At 47.6% G+C, this 15,389-nt stretch overlaps 1 protein-coding gene across 1 annotated transcript in view; it reads left to right on the top strand.

Moving 5' to 3' along the window:
* Positions 1 to 15,389, top strand: part of frs2a (fibroblast growth factor receptor substrate 2a) — a 76,328-nt gene that overhangs the window by 39,312 nt on the left and 21,627 nt on the right. The window contains exon 2 of the mRNA XM_063217181.1: positions 11,079 to 11,225. The gene's annotated coding sequence lies outside the window, so the exon portion shown is untranslated. The remainder of the gene's footprint in view (positions 1 to 11,078; positions 11,226 to 15,389) is intronic.

Below are 15,389 nucleotides of genomic sequence, written 5' to 3'. Positions count from 1 at the left end.
ACTGTTCAACTAGAGTTTGTGCGTGGGAGGCTGAACACCCACTTACTACAAGCAGTGTGTGCGTGCGTGCGTGCGTGCGTGCGTGTGTATGTGTGTGTGTGTGTGTGTGTGTGTGTGTGTTGAGGGCTGATGGAGCACAAAGCAGAGTAAAGCAAAGCAAAGTACTACGATATCCCTCTCACTAGCTCTTAGTAGCAGAGTGGGCTGGTTTAAATTGATATATCGTAAAAGAACAATTTGCAGTAGGGTAAGGGAACCGTTCTGGTTGTTTTTACGAATTCCAGCTTTTCCTAAGAGTAGCAGTCCTACCTTCCCATGTTTAGTGCTTCAAACAGTAAATGTTATATTTTTTGTTTTTCATTTTACCTTTCTCTTTAACACTTAAGTTTCTATGAAGGTGTTTTTATTTTATTGTAATGTATTGCCCTCCAAAGCAATTTTGCCGCTGGCTCTGCTTTTGAATGTGGAGGGTGGCCCAACTACGGTATATCAGCTGGGGATATAAAAACAATATAGTAATAATAATAATATAGTAATAATCTTGCTTTGCTGCATGTTGCAGATTTATTAGATGTCCCAATTTTTTGAAGACGAAAGAAATAATCTTCGTTTCACTATTTTTCCCTGTTCTCTCCACTTTAGCTTTTCATTCCCTCTCTGTTTCTTTTACAGTCTTGCAAGATCTCAATTCTCCCTCTCCCTCCCACTCTCTTCCTCCCTCCCTCCTTTCTCCCCCCCCCCTCCCTCCCACTCTCTCCCTCCCTCCCTCCCTCCCTTTCCCCCCTCCCTCCCACTCTCTTCCTCCCTCCCTCCCTTTCCCCCACCCCCATTCCTCCACCCACTCTCTCCTCGTCTCTCTCTGAAATCTTCATCTCTTACTCACTTGCTCTCACTTGCACTGTCTTGTCTCTATCTCTATCTGTGACTGTCTCTACGCCCACCAACCCTCAACCCCCATGGCTCTATCAGGGAGCCCAGAGAGTCCCCCCACACACACACACACACCTCCTGTCCTCTCTGTGCTGTCCTGCCTGCCCTGTCCTGTCCTCTCCCGGCCCAAAATGGTTTGGGTTTAAAGTAAGTAAGTTTAAAGTAGGCTGCCTCTGGTTGTTTGAAGTACAAAAAAAAAAAGTTGAGACGCTAGTGGAGACAGGCAGGTAAACTCGTACTTAGGCAGTCGGGCAGGCTGGCAGCGAGACGCGCAGGCAGGCAGGCAGGCAGGCAGGCAGGTGGGGTAGACACGCGCAGGCAGGCAGGCAGGCAGGCAGGCAGGCAGGCAGGCAGGCAGGCAGGCAGGCGGGTGGGCTAGACGCGCAGGCAGGCAGATAGACACACGCAGGCAGGCAGGCGGGTGGGGTAGACGCGCAGGCAGGCAGGTGGGGTAGACACGCGCAGGCAGGCAGGCAGGCAGGTGGGGTAGACGCGCAGGCAGGCAGGTGGGGTAGACGCGCAGGCAGGCAGGCAGACAGGCAGGCAGGCGGGGTAGACGCGCAGGCAGACAGGTAGACACGCGCAGGCAGGCAGGCAGGCAGGTAGACACGCAGGCAGGCAGGTAGGTAGACAGGTAGGGTAGACGCGCAGGCAGGCAGGTGGGGTAGACGGGCAGGCAGGCAGGCAGGTGGGGTAGACGGGCAGGCAGGCAGGCAGGCAGGCAGGTGGGGTAGACGGGCAGGCAGGCAGGTAGACAGGTAGACACGCACAGGCAGGCAGGCAGGCAGGTAGGTAGACACGCAGGCAGGCAGGCAGGGTAGACGCGCAGGCAGGCAGGCAGGCAGGCAGGCAGGCGGGGTAGACGCGCAGGCAGGCAGGCAGGCAGGCAGGTAGATGCGCAGGCAGGCAGATAGACACAGGCAGGCAGGCAGGCAGGTGGGGTAGACGCGCAGGCAGGCAGGCAGGCAGGCAGGCGGGGTAGACGCGCAGGCAGGCAGGTAGACACGCGCAGACAGGTAGATGGGGTAGACATGCAGGCAGGCAGGTCAATGCGTACTTAGGCAGTCGGGCAGGCTGGCAGCTAGACGCGCTGGCAGGCAGGTGGGGTAGACGCGCAGGCAGGCAGGTGGGGTAGACGCGCAGGCAGGCAGGTAGGCGCGCAGGCAGGTGGGGTAGACACGCAGGTGGGGTAGACACGCAGGCAGGCAGGTAGACGGGCAGGCAGGCAGGTAGACGGGCAGGCAGGCGAGGTAGACGGGCAGGGAGGCAGGCAGGAAGGCAGGGAGGCAGGCGGCACTCACTCAATGGACCAGCTGGGCATAATGGGAGCGCGGCGTTGCCTGGACAACAGAGCCTGTGCAGGGAAATAATTCTGAGAGAGACCAAGGAAACTAGTGTGTGTTTGAGGGAGTGAGAAGCGAGCAAGGACGAGTGTGAGTGTTGAGGGAGGGGGAGAGAGATTGAGGAATCCTAGAGTGAGAGAGAGAGAGATTTTTTTGGTCGTGGGTGGGCCTCACACACACAAAGCAGATTAAGAGCATTGTACTAAAGCTGAATTCAGTCATTTGCGATTGGTTGTTGGCTGACCCAATCGTTTTAAACTTAATAGATGTTAACAGAGAAAGTAGAATATACGAGAAGGTTCACGGATTGAAGTTACCCATGGTGCATTAGCTGCAGTGCCACTAAACAACCAAATAACTTGACATACTAATACATCTTCTTATACAATACCAACCACAGCTCAGGAAATGTCTATTATTTATGAGGTTGATGGCTGGAAATTGGAGTAGAATATATATTTTTTGCTGCCTCACCTCTAGTCTAAGGTTCTACCTCTATGAGCCATGGTTTCCCCCAACAATTGCCACCTTGATTTTGTTTTGTGATATAATAATAATAATAATAATAATAATAATAATAATTATCCAATTATTTCCAAAGTTGTTTTAACATAAATTGCATAAACTTTTTATTTTTGGAGATTTTTTAATTTCATATGTTGTTTCATATGAAGCTGCACAACATGGCCTTTCGATGATCACATGTCTCTGGCACTGGCTTAGCCCACACTACCTTGACGCATAACTTATTCTTCAGGAAACACTGTCTTTACACTGGTGGTGTCCCACACTCTTTCACTTTGATTATGTTAGATGACAAACCTTTGAAGGGATGGTGGATATAGAATATGACAGTGGCGTCTGGAATGCAATGTAACACTGTGTCCTTGTGAATTGCACCTCCTGATTAAAATCTTAACGTCTTAAACTTGTTCCATGACGCTCTTCATTTCCTGGCTGTGTGAATGCTCTCTTTCCCCTCCTGCCGGGCTTTATGATGCCCATGATTATGATGGATGAGGAAAAGAGGACTATTTGTCACCTCCTCTACACATGCTCTCTCTCTCTTCTTTCTCTTTCTCTCTCTCTCTCTCTCTCTCTCTCTCTCTCTCTCTCTCGCTCTCGCTCTCGCTCTCGCTCTCTCTCTCTCTCTCTCTCTCTCTCTCTCTCTCTCTCTCTCTCTCGCTCTCGCTCTCGCTCTCTCTCTCGCTCTCGCTCTCGCTCTCGCTCTCTCTCCCTCACCCTCACCCTCACCCTCACCCTCACCCTCACTCACACACACACACACACACACACACACACACACACACTCACTATCCTATGCCCACATCTGTGTGCCTGGCTTCATACAACTTAGCACCCTTCACAGAGGAGGATGGGCGGCATTGCTTGGCCCTCTCTGGAAGGGCATAATGTGGTTACCGTATGTCCCTTGCATACAGCCTCACATCTGCCTAAGCATGACCCAGTGCCCAGTGTCTCTTCAAATGAATGGGAAGGCATTGATGGCACTGCTCACACACAGAGAAGAAATTGCATTCCTCGCAAACTAGAGCCCAAGCTCATACACACACACACACACACACACACACACACACACACACACACACACACACACACACACACACACACACACACACACACACACACACACTCAGACACACACACCGTAAACTTACTCCAAAAGCATGACTGCAATCAATCGGGTAGATCTCTCCAGACCCTTGTGCCAAGGCCCAGAGAGCCAGCTCAGCTCTGAGCTCCAAGCACATGGACCCGGGGCCTTCCCTCCTATTGCCCTCGGCATGCCTTCCTAGTCACTCTGTCTTCCTTCAGTGGCCGTTTCTCAAAGTGAAGCCTTGAAGTCATACACAAGACGAGGCTCAAAGCCACACAAGCATCTCAAGCGATTATGAATGGAGCATGCTTGGACGCCTGGAAGTGGACGTCATAGTAGTTCCGTTTTGGCCACTACACACGCGATCGTTTGGCTGTATTTCTGTTGTGGTGCAAGTGGTGCACCATTCCCAAAAGTATGGTACAAACATTTTCCGTTGTCAAAAAACACGTGTTGGTAGAATTCTGAAGCACACTTCTCCTTGGAACTGTACTTGACCGGTCACGTTGATGTGAATTCCTCGAAAACTGGGCGCTAACTCATACTTAGCAAGGCTAGGAGGACACTTCACCTTCAGGAACGGCCCCTTGTCTCTCTCCATCCTTTCCTCTGCCCCCTTTAAATGTCTTTCATTCCTCCCTCTCTTTCCCTTTCTCTGTTCCGACCTCCCTGCCTCGCGCAGTACCAACTCATCTCAGTTGTCCTTCTCTTCATGTTCCCTTCCTGCTCTCCCTCTCTGTCCCTCCATCCATCTGTCTTCCGTCCACCCCTCCCTCCTGAAAATTCTTTCTTCGTTCTTCCTCCTCTGTCTTCCTTGCCTCTATCCATCCCTTCCTCCATCTGTTGCCCTCTTTCAATGCCTCTTCCCTCTCTTCATCCCACTTGCCTTCCTTTCCTTTCTCCCGCTCTTTTTCTCCCCTCTCATCCCACAGGGCATCGCCCCAAACCATCAATCTTCTCTCCTTCTCTCCTTCCTTACCTCCTCCTCTCTCTCCCTCCATCAATCAGTCATTCCAACCTTCCCTCACTCCATCACTCTCCTTTCCCCTCTCTCTCTCTCTCTCTCTCTCTCTCTCTCTCTCTCTCTCCCTCTCCTTTAACTCCATCTCTCTCTCCATCGTGGGAGGCTTCATGTCTTCATGTCATGGCTTCAAGGATGGTGAAAGTAAATCTTTGTGTTAATTAATGGGTGTGTGTGTGTGTGTGTCTGTCGGCCTCCCGGCAGCCTGCTGATTGCATGTTAGTCTGGAGATGGTCGTCTGGGCTGCCATCCTGTCCAAAAGGGCTCCACGGAGTCGCTTTGTATTTTTAAACTTGCTTCTTCTCTTAGTCGTCGTCGTCGTCGTCGTTGTCATCCTCCTCCTCCTCTTCCTCTTCCTCCTCTTCCTCTTTCCCTCCTATGTGGCTCCATCCGAAAGTCCCGTACTGCCGACTACGTAGAAGGCAAAAAACAAGGAAGCGTCCGAATATCCTAGTAAGCTTTCAACCAGGAGGCACACGGTGTCCGGATGACCGTCTATATCTGGTCATGTTTGCAGTAGGCAAATGATGGTTGCTTTGCTATCCTAGAAGTCCGCAGGAGTTTGACAACTGTACAGTTATTGGTCATTATTGCCATCGGGGGTGCCCTTCCAACGACCGATTCGGTTCAAAGGTCAAGTAAATGACGGTGCTGTAGTATGAATTGTTTTTTATTGTTGACTGTCTTTCTATATAGAAGCTACTGGCAAACAAAGGCCCGCACCCCACACAGACTGATAAATTAGTGACAAGAAAAACACTCGGCTATACAGGTATTTCTAAATATCGTTATCGAGGTATTGCAAGCTGTTATCGAGTATCTTTTTTTCTGATATCGTGCAGCCCTAGTAGGCAGTGGATGTGAATATCTGCGCTGTGTCTGTAGGCTGTGGGCTGTGGGTTGTGTAGCTCGAGGGCTAATGAAGTTAAATGCTGAAATAAATCCACAGCACAGAGAGGCCTACAAGTGCCCAGCTTAATTGGCAGCAGCACAATTCGCTCTTCAGTGCTCACACACACACACACACACACACACACACACACACACACACACACACGCTGTGGCAGCAACATTTCAGTACGCACACACACACTCAATTCACTTTTGAGTACCCCTCAAAAAACACACACACACACACACACTGTGGCAGCAACATTTACGCACACACACTCAATTCACTCTTGAGTACCCCTCAACACACACACAAGCACTCACTCGCTCTCACACTTAACAGAGCCCCCATTCCTGACTCACTGTTTCCAGTAGTGGCCGTTATGTAATGTGGAGCGAAGCTTACAAATGTAAAACAACATCGAGTAGCTGACCCCCCGTGACCCCCAGGAATGCAAAATGCAGTGAGTCAGAGATTGGCCAGGCCAGCCGCGCGTCAAAGCTCTCCAGGTATTGGTCAACGGGTGCCTCAAAGCTCTTCAGTGATTGGTTGGTGTGATTTTTTACTGTACAGCTACTTTGGAAGGAGCATGGAGTGGGTGGACTTTGTTTCTGCTGCAGAGAGAGAGAGAGAGAGAGAGAGAGAGAGAGAGAGAGAGAGAGAGAGAGAGAGAGAGAGAGAGAGAGAGAGAGAGAGAGAGAGAGAGAGAGCACAAGCAAAGAAATAAGAATACAAGAAGGGAAAGGAGTAGGAGGAGAAGAGGAGATGGAAGAAAAGGCGTGTCCATGTAATGCAGAGATTCATGTTCATGTTCCCCACCCTGTGACTTTACCCGTGCCAGAAGAGGAGCGCAACTTGTCATGAATTGACTTTCAAGCTATTTCTTCTATATGCTCTGTCTGCACTAGTAGGCATTTCAGGTGGGCAGTGTTGAGATTTCATAGCAGCCCTGAACAAATTCCTAAACATTGCAGAAGGGAACAAGCCTATTTTCTTGTATCTTTATCTTGTATATCTAATGTTTTCTTTCTCCGAATTCTCTATCATTATTCTATATTAATTTGTTCTTTCTTCTTCATTCTCCCTCTCCCTCTCTCTCTCTCTCTCTCTCTCCCTCTCTCCCTCTCTCTCTCCCTCTCTCTCTCTCCCTCTCTCTCTCTCTCTCTCTCTCTCTCTCTCTCTCTCTCTCTCTCTCTCTCTCCTCTGAATTTTCCATGTTCAACTTTTGTTTATGCCTCTGGGCCCATCTAGATGTATCCCTGGAGTTGTTAAACAATTTGGTGACTATGCATGCAAAGCCAAGACGCGTCAAGCCAGCCGAGTTTGCCTAAGAAGTGACACAGAACAAGGTCAATTTAGAAACACACACACTCTAAAGAATGACTCACTGCAACGACAAGAGCGGCCATCATTTGACTTTAATTTAGATCGACTGCCGGACTTGTGGAGGTTGCAGTTGTTTTTCCGACTTATCGTCTCTTAAAAGGAAGAGGAGTTCCTTTCCTGCGTCGGGAAAATGAGAGAACACCTGTTTTCGTCGTACGGTTGTCGCTGAGTACCCAGGCTCTGCCCTCGCAGTGACGCAACACCTTCGGCTCTGCTACACTAGCTCATGAAAACTGCTTATTCATTCAGATTCTGAGTTCCCCCTGGCAGGGGAACTCCACCCACTTTCTCAGGAACCAGTCAACTTTGAGCATCGCCAGTGGTCCTGGCTAGAGGCGTGTTCAAGGCAGTGACGTGGGTAAGCAAAGACGTTCTATTGGAACTGAGATGTTTGGTTTAAAGTTTGGCTCAGCCTTTTCTGCCCTCGACCAGTAGCAAACCAAGGGAGGTGAGTCAACCATGCCATTTGAGAACATTAGTTGTTATGGTCTTGGTCCGACCAAATCTCGAAGAGATTAGATTTGAAAGCCATGAGAATTAGGCTAGTCGCTGAGCACGCTAGCAGAAGTGGGGTTGTGTAGTTGGCTTACTTCAATCAGCAATCCTCATGTTGATGGTTAACTTGTTGTTTCTTGGGTAAGAAAAGAGAGTGGCAAACAAGGCTTTGTCATTTGGCATTATACACTGGTGCACAAGTTTGTCTTTGACAATGGGTAGGAGGAAAGGGCATCACCTTTTTAAATCCACAATCTCTCTCTCTTTCTCTCTCTCTCTCTCTCTCTCTCTCTCTCTCTCTCTCTCTCTCTCTCTCTCTCTGAATGTCCTTATTGGTCAAGCAAAAATGGCAGTTTATGCAAGCAGGAGGAATAGGATAGAACATGACTCTGGTTTTGACCTCGATCTGGTTTTTGCAACTTTGGTGAGATCTAGGATACTGATTGATTTTCGTTTTTACAAGGAAATGTCAGATCTTGACACCTTCAAGGACATATGGTGTCAAAATAATGCTTTGTGCATCATTGTGGATGATGTGGTGCAATTCACCCTGTAGTTTTTGTTGTTTTTGTTTTGTGTGGTTTTGTACTACTTATTTATTTATTTTTATTTTCATGAAACACTTGACCCACATTTCATCTAATGTCAGAATGACATTTCTGTATGTCTTTTAAATATTTTCTGTAAATAAATGTGAAAGTAAAAAAAAATCTCTCTCTCTCTCTCTCTCTCTCTCTCTCTCTCTCTCTCTCTCTCTCTCTCTCTCTCTCTCTCTCTCTCTCTGGCTGTCTGTACACACACACACACACACACACACACACACACACACACACACACACACACACACACACACACACACACACACATGAGCGCACAGCCACGCGCACACTCTCGCAAAGTAGAATTTGGACGTTGGCACGCGAGGACTGGTTGGCACATGGACAGAATGAATGAGCTGAGTGTGCAGGTCTGTCTATGCTGCTCTCAATGTGATCCATCAGAGGGGGGTTAGGACAGGGATACCCACACACCGAGCAGCTACACACACGCACACGCGCACGCGCGCACACACACACACACACACACACACACACACACACACACACACACACACACACACACACACACACACACACACACACACTTACTTTTCACGCTCTCTTTTTTTCCTTCTCTCTCTCTCTCTCTCTCTCTCTCTCTGTCTCTCTCACTCTCTCTGTCTCTCTCACTCTCACTCTCATTCTCTCTCACTCTCTCTCTCTCACTCTCTCTCTGTCACTCTCTCACATACATTTGTGCACACACATGGGCGCACACTTTAGGCTATTCTCTCAGCACTGACATTCGTTTTAGGCTGTGTACTCATACTGTTTTTCTACGGTGAAAACGCACCGTTTTCCAAAAGTCAGCCATTGTTTGTAATGATAACAGCTTATGTTCACCTGTGATTAAAGCTTGATGGCACGTTGTTATTTTAGCCCGGCTTGTACTTGGCCACCTATTGGGGGTCCAGATTTTTCGTTCGGGACACAGTCCAAGCCAGCAAGCGTAGCAGAGGAACACCTGAAGTGTGCACAGTGGAGGCACTCAAGGTGTGTGTGTGTGTGTGTGTGCGTGTGTGCGTGCGTGGGTGCGTGCGTGCGTGCGTGCGAGCGTGCGAGCGAGAAGTGTGTGTGTGTGTGGGGGGGGGCACTGGGTGTTTGAGAGAGAGGGAAAGAGTGAGTGTGTTTGCTAGGGAAAGGTGTGTGCGTGTGTGTGTGATAATGAAGTCACATGCTGAGGGCAGCCCCAGGCCACCCCGAACCTGCCTCACCCCTCTGGTGATACTAGTGCGGCAGCAGATACGGCTTAAATCTCTCTCTCTCTCTCTCTCTCTCGCCTTGTAGTACTGCAGACACTGTAGGAACCTACACAGTACTGTGACCTTGATTATCCTGTGTTGCTGTGACCTTGACTATAAACACACACGCACACAATTGAGTGCATGTTCAGGGTCTCAAGGTGCTGTTGTGAGAGGTCATGGTTAAGTCAGTCTGAACACTCTTTCCCTCCCACCTTTCTTCACACTCTCTGTCAAGCCTTCTTGTTCTTTTTTCGCCCTGTATTGTCTTTCTCTTTTTCATGTCACCCTTATTGGCAAGCAAAGAATGCAGACTACCCTTTTTTGAATAACAGTCCCTTAAAAAGCTTTATTAACACTTCATTGATAATTATTAATGAGCTTGTTATATACAACGCATTTACAAATGTTTGTAAATGAGTAAGAGCTAATTTACAGCTGCACAGTGTAGTGGGACTCTGCTCTTCTAGGACGAATTTGCCCGCCTGACACATCTACTATATCTAGTGGTTCCATCTCTTTTGTGGACGACAAACTTCCAGGACTACTGTGGCCTTACAGTGTCTGCGGTGTTAACATAATATAATATTTCTTACTCATTTACAAATATTTGTGAATGTTTTGTTTATAATGAATTAAGGATAAACCGATATATATATCGGTATTGGGCAGATATTTGCATTTTTCAAATGTATCGGTATCGGCCGATACATGTGTGGTTTTGGCGGATATGCAAGATTTATTATTTTATGTCATTCAGATTTTTTTAAAAGCACCAAGACACTTTATTTTTTTATTACTTGATTGTTAGACATTACTTGATTGTTAGAGTGGGTGTTTAAATATTACAAGTTCTACCTCAATTCGATAATGTTAAAGGAAAGTTTATTTTTAACTTGAGACCTGGAATATTTGTCATTTTTTAACCTTTCTATTAACCCATATCGGCCCCAGATATCGGGTATCGGAAATCGGGTATCGGCCACGGGTGATGAAAGGAAAATCGGTATCGCATCGGCCATCGGTCGACCTCTATAATTAATTATTTACAATGTGTTCAGAATAGCAGTCTTTAAAACACTTTACAAAGTGTTACCCTTTTTTTTGCTGTTGTTTTGTCCTCCTCCCAGTGCACTGTTTTTGTCCAGTATGCCCTTATTCAATAGAGATTTTCGTCTTCATTTTTTGAAAATAGAATAATATTATTATTGTTATGAGTACAGAAAAAATGTTAAGTCCGCTCTCAGTTTTTAGTTACTTGTTGTCAGTTTGTCATATGGTGCATTGCGATTAGAGCCTATTGCAGTAAATAGCATCACAGTGCATTACAATGATCAGCGCACATTTATATTCAAAGTTCTAAGCATGCATGGAGTTTGTGACTTGTGTGATAAAAATTGCGATAAAGTGCCATACAACATTTTAGTTTGGCAATGAAAAAAACTTAAATGAACTTTTGCTAATGCATCACAATCGACATACACTGTTTTTTTTAACCAAATGTCTTACAATTTAATGCATGCAATTGATGAGTACATGCTCTTGTTCTGCAGGACCCCCGCCACCCCACCCCTACGCTCACGTGAATCAGGAAGGAGCAAGTGACAGTGACGTGACCCCATAAGGACGCCAGCTAGAGCTCTGCACTGCGTTTCCAGGGTTGCCATCGTGCAGGATCTGATCCATACTCTAATGAATAGGTAGGACCTGAATGTTTTCAAACACTTCTGTCATTTTCTATCTCGTACATGTGCCCAGACAGTGCATCCGTAAGAAAAAAAACTCGGATTCAGTGTGAACTCTGCCTCAGAAACTCCCCTCTGCCCTCAAGGGTTAAGGTGTGTGTGTGTGTGTGTGTGTGTGTGTGTGTGTGTGTGTGTGTGTGTGTGTGTGTGTGTGTGTGTGTGTGTGTGTGTGTGTGTGTGTGTGTGTGTGTGTGTGTGTGTGTGTGTGTGTGTATTGTGTAGGCGGGCAGGTGTGTGTGTGCATGCGAGCGCACATACATGTGCATACCTGCAATGTGTCTGTCGTGTATCACTATATTAAGTATTAAGTATCAAATGGCTTGAAATGTCTTATTATGCAAGCCTGGCAAAATAACACTGAGTTGCGGTATGTTTATGCATGTTTATTCATTATTTATATTTAGTTTGTGTTGAGGAATAGTCAATATTTATATTTTGTGTGTGTGTGTGTGTGTGTGTGTGTGTGTGTGTGTGTGTGTGTGTGTGTGTGTGTGTGTGTGTGTGTGTGTGTGTGTGTGTGTGTGTGTGTGTGTGTGTGTGTGTGTGTGTGTGTGTGTGTGTGTGTGTGTGTGTGTGTGTGTGTGTGAGAGAGAGAGAGTTTAAGAAAGAGGTAGAGGGAGAGCAAGCTGGTTTTGCTCTTCTCAGGCTGTAGTTATCAGCTGGCCTGGATGGTGGAATCTCAGCGACTGGAATGCAGATGGAGAGGGGGCATAGATCACCTCACTCACACTTGAACATAGATGCGCGCACACACACACAGACCCACTCATAGATGCAACACACGCTCAGAGGCTGGATAGTTCCATCCCACTGAACGTCTTTCGTTCTTTCTTTCTTTTTTCATGGTTTGCATCGCCATATTGCTGTGGCAGACTGTTACCCCAGGCCTGCCCATGGAAAGTAGGCTAAAACCCCAATGGCTGCGTGCGTGCGTGCGTGCGTGCGTGCGTGTCCGTTTGTGTGTATAGGAAAAGATTCATGAGTAGAATGAATACAGAGTGAAGCCAGCTGAATTAACTACACTATGAATACATTACTAATCATTGCCAAGAATCTATTGAAAGAATACAGGTGTGTGCGTGTGTGCGTGCGTGTTTGTGTTTGTGTGATGCTCTGTACAGTCTTCATAGGTCTTGCCTCCACAAAACACATCACTGACTCAGTGCCGCTCTCTGTCCTCTTATCTTAACCCCAACACACACACACACACACACACACACACACACACACACACACACACACACACACACACACACACACACACACACACACACACACACACACACACACACACACACACACACACACACACACACACCAGTGTAACAGAGTAACAAAGCTACTCCAGCTGATTTGGGTCGTCTGAACCCATTACAAAGTGTCTCATTAGTCTAGTCTGCAAATATGGAGGGAATTGGACCCTGAACACATAAAACACACACACACACACACACACACACACACACACACACACACACACACACACACACACACACACACACACACACACACACACAGGGCCGCTGACAGCTTTGGGTGGGCCCAGGACAAAGTCATCTGAAAGGGCCCTCTAGTCAATACATTCAATGTAGTGAGGACCCAATTATGGGCCCCCTATTTCTCAGGGCCCGGGACAACTGACCCCTTCCTTGTCGGCATTCCTGCACACACACACACACACACACACACACACACACACACACACACACACACACACACACACACACACACACACACACACACACACACACAGCCAATGTTCTCCCATCCTTGGGCTGCAGTAGAGGTCCAGACTAAACACGTCAGAGCGACTTGTAGGCTAGCTGATATTAGTACTTACTGTAATGATATATTTTTATTACATCCATCTTGTTTTCTCTGTCAATCGTTCAGATAGTTCTTTTTTTTTTCTTTAATACCGGTTGTATTCAGAATAAATAATCTGGCCTTGACTTGTCGAATAGCCCAGGTTTTCTTTTCTTCTTTTCAGCCATCAGATTTCCCTGTAATTGCCGTTGGAGATTTAAGTGGCTCATTTTTGTGCCTTAATAATGTTACACGAACTTCATGCCATACCCTGAGGTGTCAAGATTTCTCTCTCCTTTTCTTTCTCTCTCTCTCTCTCTCTCTCTCTCTCTCTCTCTCTCTCTCTCTCTCTCTCTCTCTCTCTCTCTCTCTCTCTCTCTCTCTCTCTTTGTCATTCAGTCATGCATACATACATACATACATACATACATACATACATACATACATACATACATACATACATACATACATACATACATACATACATACACACCTCCACACCATCACTACTCTTTCCTTCCCCAGATCTTTAAGTTCATAAGGGTTGGAGCAGGCGTCATCCAACAGTTTTTCTCTTCCTTTTTAAGGGTGCTGACCAAAATATTGTAAAACTGAAAAATGAAAAAAGGTCGCACCATGCATAGGTTTCTTTATTACACAGACGCGTTTCCGCGTTCTGCCTTCCTCAGTGTGCGTCTGGTCCTCTCTCCTTCCCTCTTTCCTCACCCTCCTCCTCCTCCTCTCCTGGCCCCTTTCTCTCCTCCTCTCCTCTCTCCCCTCTTCCCCTCTTTCCCTCTTCTCCCCCTCTCCCCCTCTCTCCCTCCTTCAACTGATAGTTGGCATGGTGCCCAGTGCCCTGTTGTGCTGCCCGCCTGATGCCCAGAGAGCTGAGGAGAGAGGGGATGGAGGGAGGAGAGAGGGAGGGAGGTGTTAGGAGTTGGCGGAGAGAGGCTAAGAATAGGACAGGAATGTGCGGAGGAATGCAGGAGGGGTGCGAGGATCCTTCATCGGGGCGGGGGGGCTTCTCTCTCTCTCTCTCTCTCTCTCTCTCTCTCTCTCTCTCTCTCTCTCTCTTTCTCTCCCCCTCCCTTTTTCTCTCGGGGTCAGTCAGTCTCCATCGGGGTTGTTTGTGTCTGATGGCGCGCTGCCGTAACACCCGTAACACACACACGCACGCACGCACGCACACACACACACACACACACACACACACACACACACACACACACACACACACACACACCCTACCCAACCCAGCAGTCTGGCCCATTTCCCAGTGGTCTGCTGCGGGCCTCACATCTCTAACCATCTCTTCTGTGGCTGCAGCCAGAGAGAGAGAGAGAGAGAGAGAGACTTATCTGATCAACTCCCCTTTACACGTCTCCCACTCTTAAGGGTGGTTTATGCCTCGAGATCAGCGTCACTGCATCATGATGCAGTGAGCCGCGCAGTTAACGTAGTGAAGCCCCCCCCATCACGCAGGTACTCTGGGGCACCTCCCCAAAATTGTGTCTCGACGCAGGGAGCGACGGCGTGAAAGGGCGAAAATAGGTCTCTGATTGGTCCTCTCGACCAGCCTGCTCTGTCCTCGAGTCGAGAACAAGCGCTACTTCCTTGTTCTAACCTTCGTCGGTCTACGGACTGTGAGCTCTTCATTAAATAAGTTGCCCGTGCTTTGTTGTTTGATTTATTTACACGAACCGAAGACAACACATGCGCTTGCAAGTTACGACGCTGAAGTTATTTGGACAGTTGAACAGTGGTTTCGAGGTCGAGGAAACATTCCGCTTCGTCCTCGACAAATGAGCCACTTCTTTGTTCCAAACTACTACTGTGGCTGCCAGTGCGATCAAACATGCACGTGATATAAAGATTTAATGTTTCATTTTCATTCTCGTCGAGAAAAACAACAGACACGTCTAGTTTACTCTTTGTATTGAAGGCAGTTTCAGCGTGGAATGACATCGCGCAGACCGTGCTTCAAAACAGGGCATAAACAAGAATTAACTGCATCATGGCTGCGTCAAGCTCACTCTGTGGCACAAGTAGGAAGCATAACTGAGCCTTTACTCCTTCACTCTCCCCCGCCCCTCCCTCATTCCCTCTCTCTCCCCCTCCCCTCTCTCACTCTCATTCCCTCTCTCTACCCTTCACTCTCTTCCCCTCCTCTGGTTCCTCTCTTATAAGGATACAAAAGAATTTGAACCAAAACTATTGCAACCCTCCTTTTGTACTCCCAAATATTGCAACCCTCCTCTTCCTTCATCAGTTCTGCTGTGGTGCAGAGTGAATTTTAGATTTAAAAAAAACTAG

Source organism: Engraulis encrasicolus, chromosome 15 (genome assembly GCF_034702125.1).
Source record: "Engraulis encrasicolus isolate BLACKSEA-1 chromosome 15, IST_EnEncr_1.0, whole genome shotgun sequence".
Taxonomy (NCBI): domain Eukaryota; kingdom Metazoa; phylum Chordata; class Actinopteri; order Clupeiformes; family Engraulidae; genus Engraulis; species Engraulis encrasicolus.
This window is presented reverse-complemented; position numbering and strand designations above follow the sequence as displayed.